The following is a 19,221-nucleotide window of genomic DNA, read 5'->3' on the forward strand; positions in this document are numbered from 1 at the left end:
TTTTTCAAACCACCACAGGAGGTATTGGGAAGATTCTTGAAGCAATGGATCCTTCTTCTAATCATCCAGAACACGGTATGGATTATGCCGAAGTCCTGGAAATACGTTCCTGAGAATTTACCTCCTATTTTTCCTAGACATGAACATAGCTATCCACCTAATATTTTTGACAATTATTTGAGAAACAATGCATCTATGCAGTGGTTCTTACTTGTGAGTTGTGATATCCTTCCTATAAGTTATTTACATTACCAATTATAACAGTAGCAACTCTGAGTTATGAAGTAATTTTATGGTTGGGGGTCACTACAACATGAAGAACTCTATAAAAGGTTGAAGCATTAGGAAGGTTGAGAAGCACTGCTCTAGAGGAAGATAACTCCTTCAGGAATAATCCTGGGGAGAAAAAGATCCCATTCATAGTATCATCAAAAGAAAAACTATATTTATCCAGCCCTGGCATCCTCACTGACCTTTCTAAACGTTAATGTCATAACCACAACAACAGTAAGTTCCAAGACACCGGGGGCAAAAGTAAGCTTTCAAAAAGTTTGAGAAAACAATCGTTCAGGAGGGGAAAAAGCAAGTTGGCATGGAAATAAAGCACAGACTGTAAATATGGTGACGGGAAGAAAAGCATTTGAAGAAATAACCTTTCCTGCTTCTGAGTTGTACTGAGTGGTTTGATGTTCAATTAGCAGATGATCCTATTGATTTTCTTTGATTAGTTTAGTAAACAAATAGAAATCTAAGCATTTTAAAACACTCACAGTGTGTTATTTCCTATACTTAAAAGGCGTATTTTCTGCTCTCTTAGCCTGGGCTGCCACAGAGGAAGGGGGCATCTTTTTTTGCTCTTTTTTCCTTATTTATTATTTTTAATTAAAAAATTTCTGCCTCCTCCCCACCTCCCATTTACCTCCCCCTCCCTCCTCCGCTCCCCCTCCCTCTCCTGTCCGAAGAGCAGTAAGGGTTCCCTACCCTGTGGGAAGACCAAGGTCCTCCCTCCTCCATCCAGGTCTAGAAGGTGAGCATCCAAACAGGCTAGCACCCCCCCTGCCCACGCGCCAAATCCAGTATATGTAGTAGGAATCAAAATCCAGTGCCATTGTCCTTGCTTCTCAGCAGCCCTCATTGTCCGCCATGTTCAGGGAGTCCAGTTTTATATCCTGTGCTTTTTCAGTCCCAGTCCAGCTGGCCTTGGTGAGCTCCCATTAGATCATCAGCCCACCATCTCTGTGGTGGGTGCACCCCCTCGCGGTCCTGACTTCCTTGCTCATGTTCTCCCTCCTTCTGCTCCTCATTTGGACCTTGGGAGCTCAGTCCGGTGCTCTGTCTCTGTCTCTATCTCCATCCATTGCCAGATGAAGGTTCTATGGTGATATACAAGATATTCATCAGTATAGCTGTAGGATCTGCCATTTCCGGCTCCCTCTTCTTAGCTGCCCAAGGAACTAGCTGGGGACATCTCCCTGGAATCTGGGAACCCCTCTAGAGTCAAGTCTCTTGCCAACCCCTATAATGGCTCCTCCTTAATTAAGATATATACTTCCCTGCTCCCATATCCACCCTTCCTATATCCCAACCACATCCCATTCGAAGGGGGCAATCTTAGATATGTTCCTTAACCCTTAGGTGTCTGACTTGAAAATGTATTTTCTCATTATATTTCTCCTCCTATGGTTGTCTAGAACACATTCAATAGATGTTAACAGCAAATTATTGTCCTTGGGAGGTTATCACCAGAAAATACTCTGAGATGACATGCTGACTGCCAGCTCTCCATGCTATAGTCTGCTGGCTGCAGAGACAATCTCACTCACTTCATCCCTCCATGCACAGGATCCTCATACCATACAATGCTGCTGCATTCCAGAGTATATTCATCTCTTTTCCGCTGCTGTTATCAACATCTGAGGCTTTGTGTTGGACTCCTGACCACAATCTCTCACAGCACATGGAATCACAGTCACAACAAGGAGACATGACAAAGGGGAGACAAAGATGTGGAATAATTTAACTGTGTAAAGACGTGTTACATTTGTTTGTGCTGGGGAATATTACTTTAACTGGTAAAGGTGTGTTGTATTTATTTATGCTGCATTCGTTTAACAAGTAGGGATGTCTGATTATGTAAAAAAAAAGTGTTGGGTTTGTTTAGCTTGCCTGCCTAAGGCACCTGATCGGTCTAATAAAGAGCTGAACAATTTCTAGGCAGAAAAGGGACAGGTGGGGCTGGCGGGCAGAGAGACTAAATAGGAAGAGAAATCTAGACTTGAGAATATGGGAGGGAAAATGGGGGAGAAAAAGAGGGACATGCCTGGGGCCAGAAGCCAGGCAGCCACCAGACAGATAGATATGAGAAACAGAAAAGTAGGACAGACAAGAAAGGAAGGAAGGAAGGAAGGAAGGAAGGAAGGACAGGGAGGAGGACGGGAGGGAGGGAGGGATGCGGTGAGGGGAGGGACGGGAGGGAGGGAGGGAGGGAGGGAGGAAAGAAAGAAAGAAAGAAAGAAAGAAAGAAAGAAAGAAAGAAAGAAAGAAAGAAAGAAAGAAAGAAAAGGTAAAACACCCGGAGGAAAAACATTGATAAAGAGAAACAGATTAAGTTATAAGAGCTGGCAAGAAAAGAGCAAAGCTAAGGCCAAGCATTCAAAACGAATAAGTCTCAGTGTCATGATTTGGAAGCTGGTTGGTGGCCTAAAAGAAAAAGCCTGATACACGAAGAAGTTGGCTTTATTCTTTTATAATGACTTTTTCACCAGAACTATCTCATGGGTCCATCAAGAACTATGTTGATTCCCTCTGAGGACTTAAGATTCCCCACTAGTCTCCAACTTTTAAAAGTCTCATCATTTCTTACCATCATCAAACTGGGTACTAAGCTTCCCAGACATGATCCCTGGAGGGGCATATTCACTGAGGAAATGTTTTCAAAGTAAATGAGGCTAGCTTTGAACAGGAGGCAGCCCAGACCACCATCTTAAACACAGTGGTTCTTTCCTTGTAATGTTTATAGAAAGCAAAGAAGGAAGTAAAAGAAGAAAGAAAAAAAGAATGAGGAAAGAAGGAAAAGGAAAAGAAGAGGTACAAGTTAGCTTTTTCTTTGCAACGAAGAGAACTTATGTATTGGTGTACATTTCTTTCTCATCTTGTGGCCAAATGCTTGGCAAGAAGCACCTAAGGGAGGAAGGACATCTTTTGGCTCAGAGTTTGAGGGGATACAGCCCATCATGGTGGGAAAACATGGCAGGTAGGTAGCTCTGTGGCAGTGAGTGTGTGCAGCTGAAATGTCTCGGCTTCACACATGTAGGCATGACAGGAATTAGAGAGCCTAGACTCGGAAGTGGGCTTGGATATAATGCTTAAAGCCCGTCCTCCTTTCCCCATCGCTCATTTCCTCCAGGTAGTCCCCCTACAGGTTCCATAACTTTCCCCAAAGTGTGCCGCCAGATGGGGATCCAGCCTGTAAAACACTTGAGTGGGTGTATGTTTTGCATTCAGCGGAACAGGTCCAAACGTGACAGGTTCCAGGCAACAGCCATTTCAATCCATTGAGCTTTGGAGCACACACTCTTGGCTGAGTTCAGCAGGACAGTCCTTCTGCCGGTCACAGTTGGGACCACACTTGTGCATCTGCAGTCAACTGTAAGTTAGCTGCATGCGCGTTCCTGGGGGTTAGCCGCTGTTGGAGCACTGGAGTGACCCAGCATGTGGCTTTCATCATCTGGCAGGGTAGGCTTAGGCTTGTTTCCATGCTTCTGTTTGCATCCCACTTGAATGGACCCTGGGGGACAAAGCAAGAACAAGGTCAGTGCATGCTGAAGGAGTGGGCAGACAGACTCCACCTTTTGACAGGAGGATCTGCAAAGTCCCATTGTGAATGGATCAGCATCCCTGGCATGTGAAGACCTGGTGGTCTGCGCTTTAACCACGGCAGGGAAGACCCTAGACAGTTCTTTTCCTAGGAAATTCGCCAAAGACATGGCCATCCTGAGGTTGAGGTTGAGCTTGAAGTCCCCATGGTGAATTTAAAAACATAGCAGTGTTACCAATGTCCTACCTTCCACAGTTTTGATCTGTCAAATTAGGGCCAGATGATAACATAACTTCTTACTCGATTTCCCGTGGGAACAATAAAACTTTCTGAGTAAGCGTTTCCTCATCTTCTACCCCCTAGTATTGAATTAAGGCGCAGTTCAAGAGCTTAGTGCATATCACATGGCAAGTATGTTTGGAGACAAAGATTTGAACAAACTGGCCTTCATTTCTACCTTGTTTCAAAGACAAAAGACATGCGAAATTGAAGGAAGGCCTTTCTACGTGCAGTTTTCTTAATTATTTGATAGGTTAATTCTATGTGTTCAGCCACTTCTTCCGTCCTCATCTGTGTATTGTTCAGTCATATTTTATCTCATTACTGAAAGCAAAGCATCGGAGCACAGTTTAAATATGGAGTGTAATGCTCGCTTTTGTTTCATAGTGGGAGAAAAGAAGCTCGCAGTTAATTAGGACGTGCCAGTCATACAATCAGGGTTGATTATAGGGTACTTGTCTACACTCAGCTCTCCTGGTGAGATGTTTTCCAGTAAATGAAAGAAAGTTCATTTGAAGCTAATTTTGCGTGGCTAAGCTTAATGTGAGACTTGCATATTTAAGAAATCAGTATAAGTCTCCTTTGTGCACAATAGTAATGTTTTTCTGAGACTGTTAATTGGTGAATCACTTCAGATGTGTTTACCTTTAAGGTGACAATTGCTTATATGCTCAAAGAATTATGACCTTGCTTTGAAATCATATTGATTTAACATTTGCTGGTACTACCATGTGTGGAAGGCAGTAGTTGCCTTAACCTAGGACATTAGGGCTGGAGGCCAGAGAGTCATTTGGAGGTGACAATTTTACCATGTGACTTTTTTTCTCCCCCCCCCTTCTCTCCCTTTCTTGAAGCATGATCTTGTGTAGAACAGCTGACCTCAAAGTAGTTAATATAGCTAAAGATGACCTTGAACTATTGATACTACTGACTTCATCTTTTGGTAGGATTAGAAGTATACCACCATCGTGCCCCTGTTTTGTGCTGTTGTGCTGGGGAGTAAACCAGGCCTTTCACCAAGTACTTTATCAACTCAACTACCAACATCTGGCCTCACCTCAACTTCCCCTCTCCTCCTTTCCAGTTCCACTCTCTTATTTTGTCCTCTCATCTTCTTTTTTCTTTCTTTTATCATGGGATCTATGCCTTTTCTCTGGCTTAGGCAGAGGTAACCAGCCACGTTCCATTCACTGGAATACACTTGGCCAGCTTCAGGCTATGGAAGGGAAGGAAAAGAGAGAAGATATAGGACAAAGGAGGATGGAAAGGGAAAAGAGAAAGAGGGAGCATGGAGAAAATAATGCTATCAGTGTTGCAGAAAAATGCCATGGGTGGTAGCGTTTTCAAGTAGGTATACTGCCACTTCTGGGCTGGACTATTTCCATCTCAGCACACACGCTTTCCATACTGGCTAAGAGGTCATCTTTTGAGATGGCGTCAGAAAACAATTTCAGCAGCTCGCTCCATCCCTCCTACCATTTAATAATGACATTGTTCTTCCCTTTCAATGTTCTTTGGCTCTGTGTTTCAACTTAAGCTATTTCCTCTCTTTGGAGTGATCTCTCCTGTGTCCTTACATGGAGAGAATTGTACATTCTTGAGGATGTAGCCAGATCATTACCCTTTAGAGGCAATTTGCTCGGATCTATTTCCCTGCTCTGGATTAGGGCACCCTTGTTGCTGCTATTTCAGATGGCACCTGCAGAAATCACAGTATTCTGGATTCGGGTACCACTAGTCCCACTAGCCAGGAGGCTTGATACATGCATGAACGCATTTGGTATATATTTACTGAATGGATTATATTTAGAAATCTAAAAAACCAACTCACATTTTGGAACCTCTCTCTCCTCTCTCCTCTCTCTCGCTCTCTCTCTCTCTCTCTCTCCTTCTCTCTCTCTCTCCCTCTCTCTCTCTTCTCTCCTCTCTGGTTTTTAGAGACAGGGTTTTCTCTGAAGCTTGGTGCCTGTCCTGGAACTATCTCTTGTAGATCAGGCATGGCCTTAAACTCACAGAGATCAGCCTGCAATCTGCTGCCCAGTGCTGGGATTAAAGGCGTGCACCACCATCCACCCGGTTTACATTTGATCTCTTTGAATGGACTATATCCAGAACCAAGCAAGCCAGTCTGTGGAGACAAGGTCTTGTATAGAAGGGTTGGAGTATAATAGGGGTGACAACAAGGTTCTAGCATTTTCATGTTTGTTCCTCAATGACAGTACTTACAAACTTAAGCATGGTCCGGTCCTGGACATGCTCACTAGCGCCCATCTTCACCATCGTTACCTTTATGTTATTTGTTTCCCCTTCCAGTGTGGGAAAAGTTCTCTTCACTTGATTTTTGGCCTCATTCTTTGTTGCCAAGGCCCTTCACCCTCTGGTCCCTTTCTTCCATGATGTTATTGTCATTGTCCTGGGATTGTGAGCCAATCTCTGGTCCCAGTCTGGGTCACTAATAATCATTACATCCTAGGAAGCACTGAGCCTTCTAGGATGCTGCATGTCACAGTTCTGTTTTGTTCTTTGACCGGGACACATTGCTTCAGAGAGCACAGAAGAGCTGTGTCAAAGCTTCTGTCACCTGTACACCTACCCACTGGGTTACCCAGCACCCCTCAAAATGCATGGCCCAAGGGCTAGCTACCCCAGGCAGGTAAAGTTGAGTTTTAGAGACAGACTCCTCAAAGCTTTCTCTCCTCTGGAACTACATCCTCCATGCCAAAAAGATTTCTTTTCAGCTTCACACCAGCTGTAGAGACTACTACTTGCCTTTTTTTCTTCTTACACTGTTTTAGCCAGCCTGATAAATAGAGGAAGTTGGACGCATCCCCAGCCTCCTGATGTCATGGTTTGGGGCACTCTGCAACTGTGGGAGGTTTCAGTTAATCTCAGCAATTGGTGAGTTAGCTGTTCTTCTCTGAGAAACTTCTCTATTCTGTGCCATGGCTTACATAAGTTGATAGGGCTTCTTTTGTGGACTGTGCCTTTCCTTTTGATGATGTAAGATTCCCAAAACATTGCAGCCTCCACGTTTTCTTAGTGAAGTGCTGGTGTTGATGGGATTCTGCGTCCTGTTTAGGTTGCTCTGGGAGCTGAGGGCTGACGTCCCTCAAGGTAAGCTGGGATTCACAGGCAGGAGGACGGGTAACTTTTAGTTACGTTTAAGCCTCGGTGTCCATCAGACAAGGTCACAGCATTTCTTCTGCTACTGTTTTCAGTAATTTGCTCAAACGAATTTCCTACTTTCTGGGAAGGAGGAAAACTGATTTCTTGTTCTCTGACATCAGAAGCCTTTGTGCCCCAAAGTAGGAGGGGAGGTGACAATGAGCAGAGAAAGTGAAAACATTCCCTTCCAGTTGGTCCCACCCTAGATCCTCATTCAGGAGTTCTGTTTAGGTCCCACCTCTTCTACTTTTCTTCTTCACTAAAAGAAGCGACCTGTGCTGGCAGCCCTGTTAGCCAATCATCTTTTTTTTTTCTCATTTTTTTATTAAACAATTTCCCCATCTCCTCCCCCCTCCTCCTCCCTCTTCCCTCCCCTCCCTTCCACCCATACCCCCACTACCGCCCTCTCCCAGCCAAAGAGCCATCAGGGTTCCTTCACTAAGTTAAGTCCAGGTCCTCCAGCTCCCCCCTAAGTCCAGGAAGGTGAGCAACCAAACTGACAAGGCTCACAGTGAGCCCGTCCATGCTGTAGAGTTCAAGCTCATCGCCCTTGTCCTTGGTTTCTCAGTCCTCCTCCACCGTCAGCCACATTCAGAGAGTCCGGTTTTGGTCCATCAGTCCTGTTCCATCAGTCCCATTCCAACTGGACTTGGTGGTCTCTCCATTAGATCTGTCCCACCGACTCAATGGGTGAACGCACCCCTCACGGTCCTGACTTCCTTGCTCATGATCTCCCCTCCTTTTGCTCCTCATCAGGACCTTGGGAGCTCAGTCCGGTGCTCCTATGTGGGGCTCTGTCATTTTCTCCATCCAACGCCAGGTGAAGGTTCTATGGTGATATGCACGATATTCATGAGTATGGCAATAGGATCTGGACATTTCTGGCTCCCTCTCCTCAGCTGCCCAAGGAACTAGCTGGGGGCATTAGCATTATTTGTAATAGCCAGAACCTGGAAACAACATAGCCAATCATCTTTAAGAGGTAGGTCTTAGTTAAGGCGTGGTTTCTCTGGGACCCAGGGTAAAACGCCTGTGCCCCCTGTGCGCTCTCTCTCTCTCTCTCTCTCTCTCTCTTCTCTCTCTCTCTCCTCTCTCTCTCCTCCTCTCTCTCTCTCTCTCCGCATCTCTCTCGCTCTACTCTCTCTCATCTCCTCTCTCTCATCTCTCTCTCTCCCCCGCCACCGGCGGGAACAGTGTTGTTGCTGCCTGGATTTCTCAGTTTCCTGTTTCATGAGTTTTCCCATTAATAATAAATAAAGTCCTTAGCTAGCCTGGTTGATTTCAACAAACCCTTACTTGTATAAATAATCCATGAAGACACTGATGTGTTCTGTAGAATTAAAGTTGGCTTATCACCCTTTATGAAACAGTCCTGTCTGTGAAGGATTGGTGGGTGTTTTTTTATAGATTTTTTTTATATGAGCTAAACCCATGTCATTATACAAGAACACACATATACAGCTTGTTTCTTAACATGGCCTTGTATATACATATTAGTGGATCAAGAGCTTCTTTTTTCCACTGAAGTTTCTATAAATGTCATCTAAATCAACTACACTTGTAGAGCCATTGAATCATATTAGATAATGTGGCTGTGCCATCGTTTAAAGTATTCATCTCTTGGGATATTGGAAAAGCCCTGCCCTCACCTCACATAAGGCTGTAATAACAGTGTTATTCTTGATGTGTTTGTGAATGCCAGTATACCTCTGAATTTAAAATCTCTCCACATTTTAGTATTTAAGATATCTTCAAAAGAAATTATACACTATGTATAAATGCATAGCTATGTAAAACTAAGCAGCTTCGTTCATTCAGCGTTGCTTTATGCATAGGATTTCAGCACTGACTACTTGGAATCAGATAACCAATTAGGTGACTCATCCCTGGGAAAGACTGATTCGCCCTCTGTCAGCAGGCCTTAGTTGCCTGTAGCTCCTTATAAATAAGGGTGCCCTCATTTCAAAGTGGAAAGAAGAGGTTTAAGGATGGAAAGTGGGAAGGGGAAGCAAATGTTATTTTATTTTAATTTCTAAAAGTAAAACCAATTATGAATAAAATGAAAACCTAACAACAAAATTAAAGTATATACAATTCGAAAATCAAAATCTCAAAAGTTTTCTTTCCCAGCAGGGGTGCACGCAAGTGTTTATTTTGCCACGTGCTCTCCAGCTTTGGGTATTATTCGCACGTTTTTTCATCCACTGGGGAAAACAAAATGCCATTGCTGTTTGGCCTACTTTTCTACCTGAAAATGTTCCAAAGGTGCAAACAGAGCCTCCTGGTGTTCATTAATCAGCTGTATTCTCCAGAATAATTAAGTGTGCTTTATTGTGGTTGTCAATAGGTTTTGGAAGACACAACATGCTTGAGTCGTGTAATGGCATCAAAATATTATTTGAAATTCCTATGTAGAAATAATCTTTGCAAATGTTCAATAAAATATTTCTATGCTCATCTCACAATTAAGTTGGTTCCATTGATTGTGCTAATGCCTTGGTGGCAATTATGCATTCATTCATTTGTAATCCGTTTTATCCAAGGACAGAACATGTTTGGCCTTCAGTTTTCTTGCCGTCTATAAACATTGCTTAATGGGGTTTTGGCATGTTGGATTTTAATTCATTAGACATGAATTTTTTCCTCTTAAAGGACCTCCTATGATCAATAGAATCTCACTGTGGTTACTTATTTCTTCTTTGCACTCATATCCTGGATTCCTCCTTGAACATCAACTTCTGTCCTAGCAGTAAGTTGACAAAAGACAAGAGGACAATAGTTGGCTCTGCAATGACCTGATAGCTTGTTTCTTTATTGAAAGTCTTGATTTTTTTTTTTTTGGTTTTTCGAGACAGGGTTTCTCTGCAGCTTTTTTAGAGCCTGTCCTGGACCTGGCTCTTGTAGACCAGGCTGGCCTCGAACTCACAGAGATCCGCCTGCCTCTGCCTCCCGAGTGCTGGGGATTAAAGGCTTGCCGCCACCACCCGCCCCGGCTGAAAGTCTTGATTTTGAAAGTCATGATGTTTCTATTTCACATGAGATGATACCATTAATGTGAAGTAACTGTCGACTTTGAGCTAATAGCTGTACCAAAGAAAAGTGTTCTGGAATATTCTAATAAAAACGAATCAGGGAGTCAGCAGGACTCTGTGCTGTGAATAGCTCCCCTGTCGCCTCCCTCCACCATGTTTCTGCTCTTGCTCTCAGCCATGCTATAATGAATGGCCCCATCTCCCCTTTCAGCTCAGGGCCGAACTTAGGCAACAGTCACTTTCTCAGCCTTCTTAGAAAAAACAGTAGTTTGCCTTTGGCTTTGGACACACCTGGTATGTAACTACCCAGTTCTTGATGTCAAGGAGTTTAGGTTCTAGGAAAGTTAAAATGCAGAATGTCTGAGAAAAAATAGTAAAAAAGGGGTACAGAATATGAAGTGATGCATGAGCAATTGTTGTCTCTGGAGGAGTCTGCTACTCCCCTGCTCTATTCTCATCACCTCACCATCTGTTTAAGTTTCTTCAATTCGTTTTGGGTCACAGAATGAGGACAGGGTCCACCATGACCATGAAGTCAAGGCATCGGGACCTTGAAGCCCCTGCTTGCATGGGATCCAGTCAGAAAGAAGAGTACTCTGAGTGCTCATTCTCAGCTAGCCTTCTCCTTTCATACAGTGCAGGAACCAATCCCCGGGAATGAGGCCGCTGGGTTTTAACGTGGGTATTCCCGCCTCATTTAACCTAATCAAGATCATCCCTCACAGGCATGCCCAGAGACTACCTATCAAATGAACTCCTCACAGATGTGCTCAGAAGCTTGCCTCCTAGGGGATTCGATTCCTGGTGCATCAACACTAACCATTAGATTATCCAGCATACCTCTAACACGTTTAATGCCAATTTAGACCGAGCAACAATGCATATGTGAATGAGGTCACTCCCCTCCCCCGCCGCCAAAAATTTAACTCTCGGCTTCTGGGTTGTTCCTGCCATTTATAATCTGTTGCGGTGTTTGTTTCTTCTGTAACCCCACTGTCAGTATGCAGCCTTGGTGTGCAGTTTCGTTGCCTTCTGGCACAATGGAGGTCCACTTTGCATTGGCCGAATTATCTGTTCTTGCTTTTACTTTCAGATGTGTACAGAGTTTCTCCCCTCTTTTCTCTGAACTTCCTGTCAGGTGAGTCAGGATAGTTCTACATGATAGTACTATAAAAACAGTGAACGCATGCGGGGTTTGTTTGGGTTTTTCCTTCCATAGTACTCTGTTTCTTCATTTTACAGCTCCGTTTTCCTCACAAACCTCGTCTATTCCTGTTTGATTTCTAACTCTTTCCTCTCACTTGGAGCTCTCTTCCCTTCAGACATTTCCTTCGTCTTCCCGAAAGACCCTCGTTGAACCTTTCTTCCCAGTAGCACGGTTGTTTTTGAGTAGGCTCTCAGGAAAGGGTGGCGATTTTGGACTGGGAGTAGACATTGAACTGTCATGGTGCAATGAAAGCTGAAGGAGACTTATTTACATAGGATTTCTTGGACTATTGTCCTATTGTCTAGCTGTCTTACTCTTTGGACTGGCTTCCCTGGCTCCAACAGCGTTTGTCATGTTTTGAAATAGAAAATGGGACGTTTTCCTGGTCACCTGAAGCACTGTGCACATGCAACGTTCAGAGTGCCTCCCAACCAGATGTCTGTGTAACTCTCTTCTAGACGGAAATTCTGAAGTCACTACTGACTTTCAATCTTCCCCTTTTCTCCCTTTCTTTCCTTTTTGCAGTACATTGGATCAGTTCACAGTGCCTTGCATGAACTAAGCAAGTTCTTTACTAATAAACTATGTATTATGACTTTTCCTTTTTTTGAGACTCAAGCAGTGGCTGTTTCTGGATTTTCCTTTATATAAGTTGTCAAAATCTTGTGAAAAATATAAATATTTGTTATAACAAATTTAAATTAGAGTAGTCCTATAATGACTTACGAAATAAATAACACAGAATTAAAATAGATACTAGTAAGTTATTGTTATAAACAAGGTTTAAACACCCAAGTAGGCTCACACAGCTAATAGATATGCAAGCTGTGATTTCAAGTGGGAGTTGACATGAATGGTAACAAAGCAAAGAAGGAAGGGCCAGAGTATTGGTTTAGGTGTGGGAGATTTGGCTTTCCCAAGAATCCACCTTCCTCTCCACTATGATCTCCTGAAGCACCCATATCATGTGCTCTGACCAACTCCTATTTCCAGCCCAGTGCGGACCAGCGCCTGAAGGGTTTTTGTTTGTTTGCTTGTTTATTTGTTCTCGAGACAGGGTTTCTCTGTGTAGCCCTGGCTGCCTTCAGCTCACTATGTAGACTAGGCTGGCCTCGAACTCACAGAGATCCACCTGCCTCTGCCTCCTGAGTGCTTTTAACAAGAGTCTCTGTTCTATTTCGTTGCTGTGGTAACTCCTGACTATTTACTCTTGCAGAGTTCAGGCTCCCCTAGAGAACGGAGCCACTCATGTTGGAACAGTCTTCTCACCTCCATTAACCCCATCAAGAGACCTAACTCCCCTATAGACTAACCTGACCTACATCATTCCTCACTGCGACTGTCTGCCCAAGTGGCTCTAGATTGTGTCAAATGGTAAAGCTACCACAGTTTCCTCTCCCGTTTCTTTTCTCTACATAGTCATAGAATTATTTTGTAGCAACAGATTTTAGAGCAAATCCAGTTTTAAATCTTTCATGAGTGGCTGCTCTGGGGTAGGGCTGAGGTGATGTCAATCCTCAACAGAAGAGATATTGGATTCTAGTGCTTTTGATTTGGGTTCTTGTTTTAAGTCAATTTGATGCTTCTCATCCATGAAGAGAGTGTCTTTTACATTTACCAGGTTTGAAAAACATTTTTATTTATCTGACAATCCCAATAGCTGTAAGTATTGTAATTATCAACGTAAGTAGTGGTTATGAACTCTCAAGGGCAAAACAAACAGTTATTGACGAGTCGTGAGGTCCTAGCATAGTACCCTACAAATGAGAGAACCTCAGAAAATATATGTAAACTAGATATAAGAAAATATTCTCGAAATAAGTTCAAACAGCATTAGAAACACTGCAAACTTATCTTTTGACTGCTTATAATCACTGTTAATATGTTTTGACTGTATGCAGATGCAGATATTCAATTTATTAACCTCATTTTAACCCCTTAAGAAGCTAGCCTTATTATCATTCTGATTTCTTCAGATGTAAGGTTCACAGAGGTTAATGAACATCTATCTCCAAGTTGTACTGGTAGGAGGAGCTTGGATGCTAAGGCCCACAATTTGCTCTACCGAGCATGCTTTCTTAACTGCATGTTTGCTTGTTTGTGCATGTTGAGCATACAAACCTGAGCCTTGGGGGAAGACCCTGAAGGCTGAGAGGAGAGAGAGGAAGTGAGCTTTCACCTTACTGCCAGTAGTATAGTGAGAAAATACGGAAGTGTGCAAGGGACCTAAAAACAATACCTCTCCCCCTATTCTGAGCATATGTTTACTGTGTATAATTGACTATAAGTTGTGCGATCTGATATCGATTCACTTCTTTAAAAATGAAAGTTTTGGGTTTTTTTTTCTGCTTTAGAACGTTCTTAAGGCTCATTAAGAGCATAATGCTCTACTGTGTAGACTAAACAAATCCTTTTCTTCCATTTGCTCCGATAGCTGTGAAAGCCTCACCGACGCACTCCCGCTGTGTACTTCAGCGCTGGCTTCACTAGGGGTTATGGTAACTAGTACACAAAGCTGCCATTTCAGAGGTCACGCTCAGCACTTAGCAGTTAACCCAGCTTCTGTCATCTGTAGGCAATAGACTATTTTCTCTCTGGTCCTTTTTGGTATTGCTTCTCTTACTGCAGGAATGCTGACTTTAGTCCCTGGTGACCTTATCTTCAAGAAAAAAAATGGTGCCAGAATTCTTTTGTTCTATATTTACTCTGATTACTTCAGTTTACAAGATATGCAGTTGCAGTTGCTGTTATGCATCTCTGCGAGCATCTAGAGAATTCTGTCAATTACTATTATGTGTGCGTGTGTGCACGCACGCATACACACACACATGTGCGCATCTGCAGTAAAAACATGAAAATTTGCCCTTGATGTTGTGTAAAGGAGTCCAGATGCACTATACTGTTTTTGTCTCTTCTTAGAATTTGTGAGACTAAAGTTTTTGTTCCTTAATTAAATTTTCTTGGTGTGAAAATTTTGGAGACTTTGAATAGGCATACATCTTATTCAGCTTTAATAGTTCTTGTTGACCCTTTTATTTTTTCCCCAAGAATTTGCCCATTTTGTGTAGACTTTTTGAATAAAGATGGCACCGAGGTCCTTTTATCTTCGTATGTTTGTAGCATTTGCAGAATATTGCAGTCCTCATCAGTTCTCTTGGTTAGTTCTTCCGTCTCCCTTTCCCCCAACCCTCTCCTCCCTGGCTCTCAATTTCACCAGAGGTGTCTTCTCAGAGAATAGCTTTAATTTTATAAATTCTTTACTTTGGGCTTTTTTGATCATTATTTTATGTTTTTATTTTATCGTTATTTTCTTCTTAGGGTTTATTTTGTTATTTTCCAAATTTCTTAACAGGTGCCTTAATGTATTAATTTTAAGCCTTATGTATATCTAAAATCTCAGTGTGACAGTATCCTCAACTATAGCCCATGTTTTGATATGCAGCATTTTTTATTGACCAGGCTAAATTTTTAATGAACGGTCTTGTTTATAAGGTAATGCTTTTGTTTTAAAGTATGATTTTTCTGATATCAATATAAATACCGTATTTTTTTTCTGAGACAGGGCTTCATATACTAGCCAGAGTTTACCTTGAACTTCTGATCCTACTACGTCCACTTCTCAAATGCTGGGATTTCAGGCATGGATCACCGTGTCTAGAAAAATAGGCTTTTATTTTCAGTACTGGGGATTGAAGCCAAGGTGTCCTGCACACTAGGAAAATGTTCCTCCATTGAATTTTCCTTTGGACTGACTTTGGCATAGAAAGTTCCTGTAAATTTACATGTATATATATCCACTATATGGCTTTTGTGGGTGTTTATTTTTTTTTTTTTGAAACAAGGTCCCATGTAGCCCAGGATATCCCCAAACTCATTATGTAGCCAAGGATGGCCTTGAACTGATTCTTCTGCCTCTGTCTCCTAAGTGCTAAGATTACCTTTGCATCATCCTGCCTGTTTTTATCTGGCATAGGCAAGGGCTATACTAATTGAGCTACATTCTCAACTCTTCTATTTATTTTTATTTGATATTTCCTTAGTCCCTGTGAGATATTATCACTTGTCCTAGTTAGCTTTGTTAACTTGTCACAGCCTGAAGTCACCTTCCCCATAGAAAGCCATGCTGAATGTGCACACGTCTCTGGATGCAAGAGATGGATATTAGGAAGGCTGACTGCAGTGACCACCTGAGACTGCACAAAGCCTTTTGAAACTGGAGATGTAAGGGCAAACTGTGCCACTTTTTAAAGCCTTGACCCATCTCTTAGGAATGTTTGGAGTGGGGCCTGCCCATATACTAGCCACCTTCTTTAAGTGCCTTTGTTCCTTCTTGCATCTCAAGTCTAATGTCTTCTTCCCAAGCATGTGTTTTAACATTGATTTCAAGTGAGGATTTGAGTCTTTTGTTTTGTTTTATTTTGTTTTTTGCTTTTGTTGTGCTTTGATGGGAAAGAAAATCACCATTTTTGTCTATCTGAAAATGCCTTCACTTTGTCCTCCCTCACAAAAGGTGTTTTCAATGTGAGTACAATTTCCCCTTCACATACAGTGGATAGTAGAGCATTGTCTGCACACAGTGTAGGTAGTAGAGCATTGTCTTCACACAGTGTAGGTAATAGAGCATTGTCTGCACACACTGTAGGTAATAGAGCATTGTCTGCACACACTGTAGGTAATAGAGCATTGTCTTCACACACTGTAGGTAATAGAGCATTGTCTGCACACACTGTAGGTAATAGAGCATTATCTTCACACACTGTAGGTAATAGAGCATTATCTTCACACACTGTAGGTAATAGAGCATTGTCTTCACACACTGTAGGTAATAGAGCATTGTCTGCACACACTGTAGGTAATAGAGCATTGTCTGCACACACTGTAGGTAATAGAGCATTGTCTTCAGTGTAGGTAATAGAGCATTGTCTTCACACACTGTAGGTAATAGAGCATTGTCTTCACACACTGTAGGTAATAGAGCATTGTCTGCACACAGTGTAAGTAATAGAGCATTGTCTTCAGTGTAGGTAATAGAGCATTGTCTTCACACACTGTAGGTAATAGTGCATTGTCTTGTGGCTTCTGAGAAGAGACCTGTCACTCTAACAGTTACTCCTTGGAAATGAAATGACCTTATTTTCCTCGAGCCATTGTCAAGACAGTTTTTTTTTGAAAGCCCTATGTTTCCTCCAGTTTCATTATGAGCGGGTTTGGTGCAGATCTCTTTTTATTTGCTTATTGTACTTGAAATTCTATGGGCTTTTTGAATCTGCATTAATGTTTTTCCACCAGTTCGGACTCTTATTCCAAATACTGACTTCCTATTCTCTTTGAATTTTATTTAAGTGTATGTTCACCTTCTATTTCTCTTCTCCATATCTCTGACCTTTTCTTTAATCTTTCACACCTGAACCCCATTGGCTTCATTGGCCTATACCTTTAGGTACATGTGCATTCACTGTTTAGGTTACCTTTCTTACTTCCTGTTTAATCTTCCATTTTGGCAAGACATGTTTAATATTTTATTCATAATTTTAAGTTGTTTTCAGCAAAAGATTCCCTCTAAATAAGCTAGCTCCACATATTCCTATAATGCAGAAGAGATTTGCTGGATGTGGTTCTTTTACCAGAATTCAGATAAAAATTTAATTATGCTTTTACTCATGGTTTCCTGGTTTATTTGTTTCTTCTGACTGTTTTGAAAATTGAATAATATAAATCAGTTGTATTTTCACTTTTTGTGCTTGCTTTGTCCACACTAAAAAGCTTTTCAGTAGCTCCCTTTTAAATGTCCTCTTGTGCTAGATGGCTTCTCCTCCTCCTCCTCCTCCTCCTCCTCCTCCTCCTCCTCCTCCTCCTCCTCCTCCTCCTCCTCCTCCTCCTTTTTCTCTTTTTCTCCCTCCTTCCCCTCCTCCTTTTTCTTCTCCCTCTGCTTATTCTCCTCCGTCTTTGTTTTTGTTTTTGAGACAGGGTTTCTCTGTGTACCTCTGGCTGTCCTGGAACTAGCTCTGTCCAGGCTGGCCTCGAATTCATAGAGATCCACCTCTCTCTGCTTCCTGAGTGCTGGGGTTAAAGGTGTGTGCCACAATGCCACGACCGTGTTAGACTTCTTAGCCAACACTACGCTTCACTCTTAATATCTTAAAGACACTTGTTACATCTTGTTACATGAGCCAATACACTGCTCATTGTGTATCTCATAGCTGTTATTAAATTTTAATAGTTAACCAAGGATAACAGACTAATCCTTACTCGGCCCTACCGTATATAGTACTTTCAAATTACTTCCTCTTCTTTAATTATTCTCAATATACATGAAGATAAATCCTCCTAGATGAAAGATACAATTATCAATTTTTAAAACATTAGCCCTCTTTTGAAGCCAGAATCACTTTATGGTCTAAATCAATATCATGCTGTGTCAACAAGAGACTCATAGTCCTGATGGACAAATGTGCTCTTTAGCAAACTGGGACAATGGCATCAACTTGATAGACTTGCTCCGAGGAGGGATCAAGAGATCTCTGATCAGTGGCCGATACTGTGAGTACTCTGCAGATGCTCGCTACGCTCCTCATCCTTTTACTCACCCATTCATTCAGCAAATCCTCCTTTTATACTCAGTGTGTGTAAGGTCAGATAGTACAGGGGTTAAAGTGATGAGGAATAAAAAAGAAACAGAACAGCCACCGTTGTCTCATTCTCCAGGTAAAGTTAACTGTCTTCAGGAATCCCATCATTATGAGAGGACCAGGACAGTGTATTATGTCGCAGACCCAGGGGCTCTGGACTCATTTTTTTTCTAGCCTCGCCATGGTGTATGCGCTCACTACCTCCAGTTTGTAGTTATTGTGGTGGCTAGATTCTTAGACACCTCAGCCAGGAGTTCTGCGAGCTGAGAGGACACAGCCTGCTCACAGTAACCACCCCTTTGGATGAATGAAAGGATTGTGCTCACTGGGTCTCCGTGTCTCCCTGTGCCTAGGCCTGTGAATGTGTTGCCGGCTGCTTCTTCTCTCAGCTTCCCTTGTCAGCTTCAGCAGCATGCCATAGTTTGAGCGCTTTCAGTTCTCTTCATGGACTGAGCTCTCCCCAAGTCTGACCCCTGTCTTTACCATGTGTATCGCTTCTAGTTACCTCCAACTCAGCCCTAATGTATTATGTGGAACATATTGGTCCTTGATAAAGAGTGGTTGCATGAATAAATAAGTGAATGGCAAACGACCCTTTTAAATTAAAAGTCTGATATTAATTTTGCATTTAAAATGTTGCTATGTTGACTACTAGAGATGCAAACAACGACAATAAAATAAGTCACAATAAGGAAGAAATGCAGTGTTGCTTTCCTTTGATAGCATAAGAAACAAATGAGGTAGATTATTTAGAGGTGTCTGTGATGCATGAATGTTAGCATTGTCTCTACACAGCTTTCTATAGTGGTCATAATTATGTATGGAACAGTTAATTTAGTTGCTAATTTGTTCTTTTGGTATTTGGCATGTATTTTCCATAAGTCCACAAAGTCAAGCATGTCTGTCATTTTAATTGTGGTATCTTAGTAAACCTGGGTTTTTCATTTTGTTAGCCAGTGACCACCTGGCATTGCTAGCTCTCTGCAAGCACACTACAGTTATGACTATGGTACTTCTAAGAAGGCAGCATGGAGGTGATGTTACTTGAGGAATGACCTTTGGTCATTACTGTTAGGATTATGGCAGCTGTGA

General features: G+C 42.2%; 1 protein-coding gene across 1 annotated transcript in view; it reads left to right on the forward strand.

Moving 5' to 3' along the window:
• Adgrg2 (adhesion G protein-coupled receptor G2) overlaps nucleotides 1-19,221 on the forward strand; it is a 122,060-nt gene that overhangs the window by 35,559 nt on the left and 67,280 nt on the right. The gene's annotated exons all lie outside the window — the stretch shown is intronic.

This window comes from Arvicola amphibius, chromosome X, assembly GCF_903992535.2.
Source record: "Arvicola amphibius chromosome X, mArvAmp1.2, whole genome shotgun sequence".
In the NCBI taxonomy this organism is placed as follows: domain Eukaryota; kingdom Metazoa; phylum Chordata; class Mammalia; order Rodentia; family Cricetidae; genus Arvicola; species Arvicola amphibius.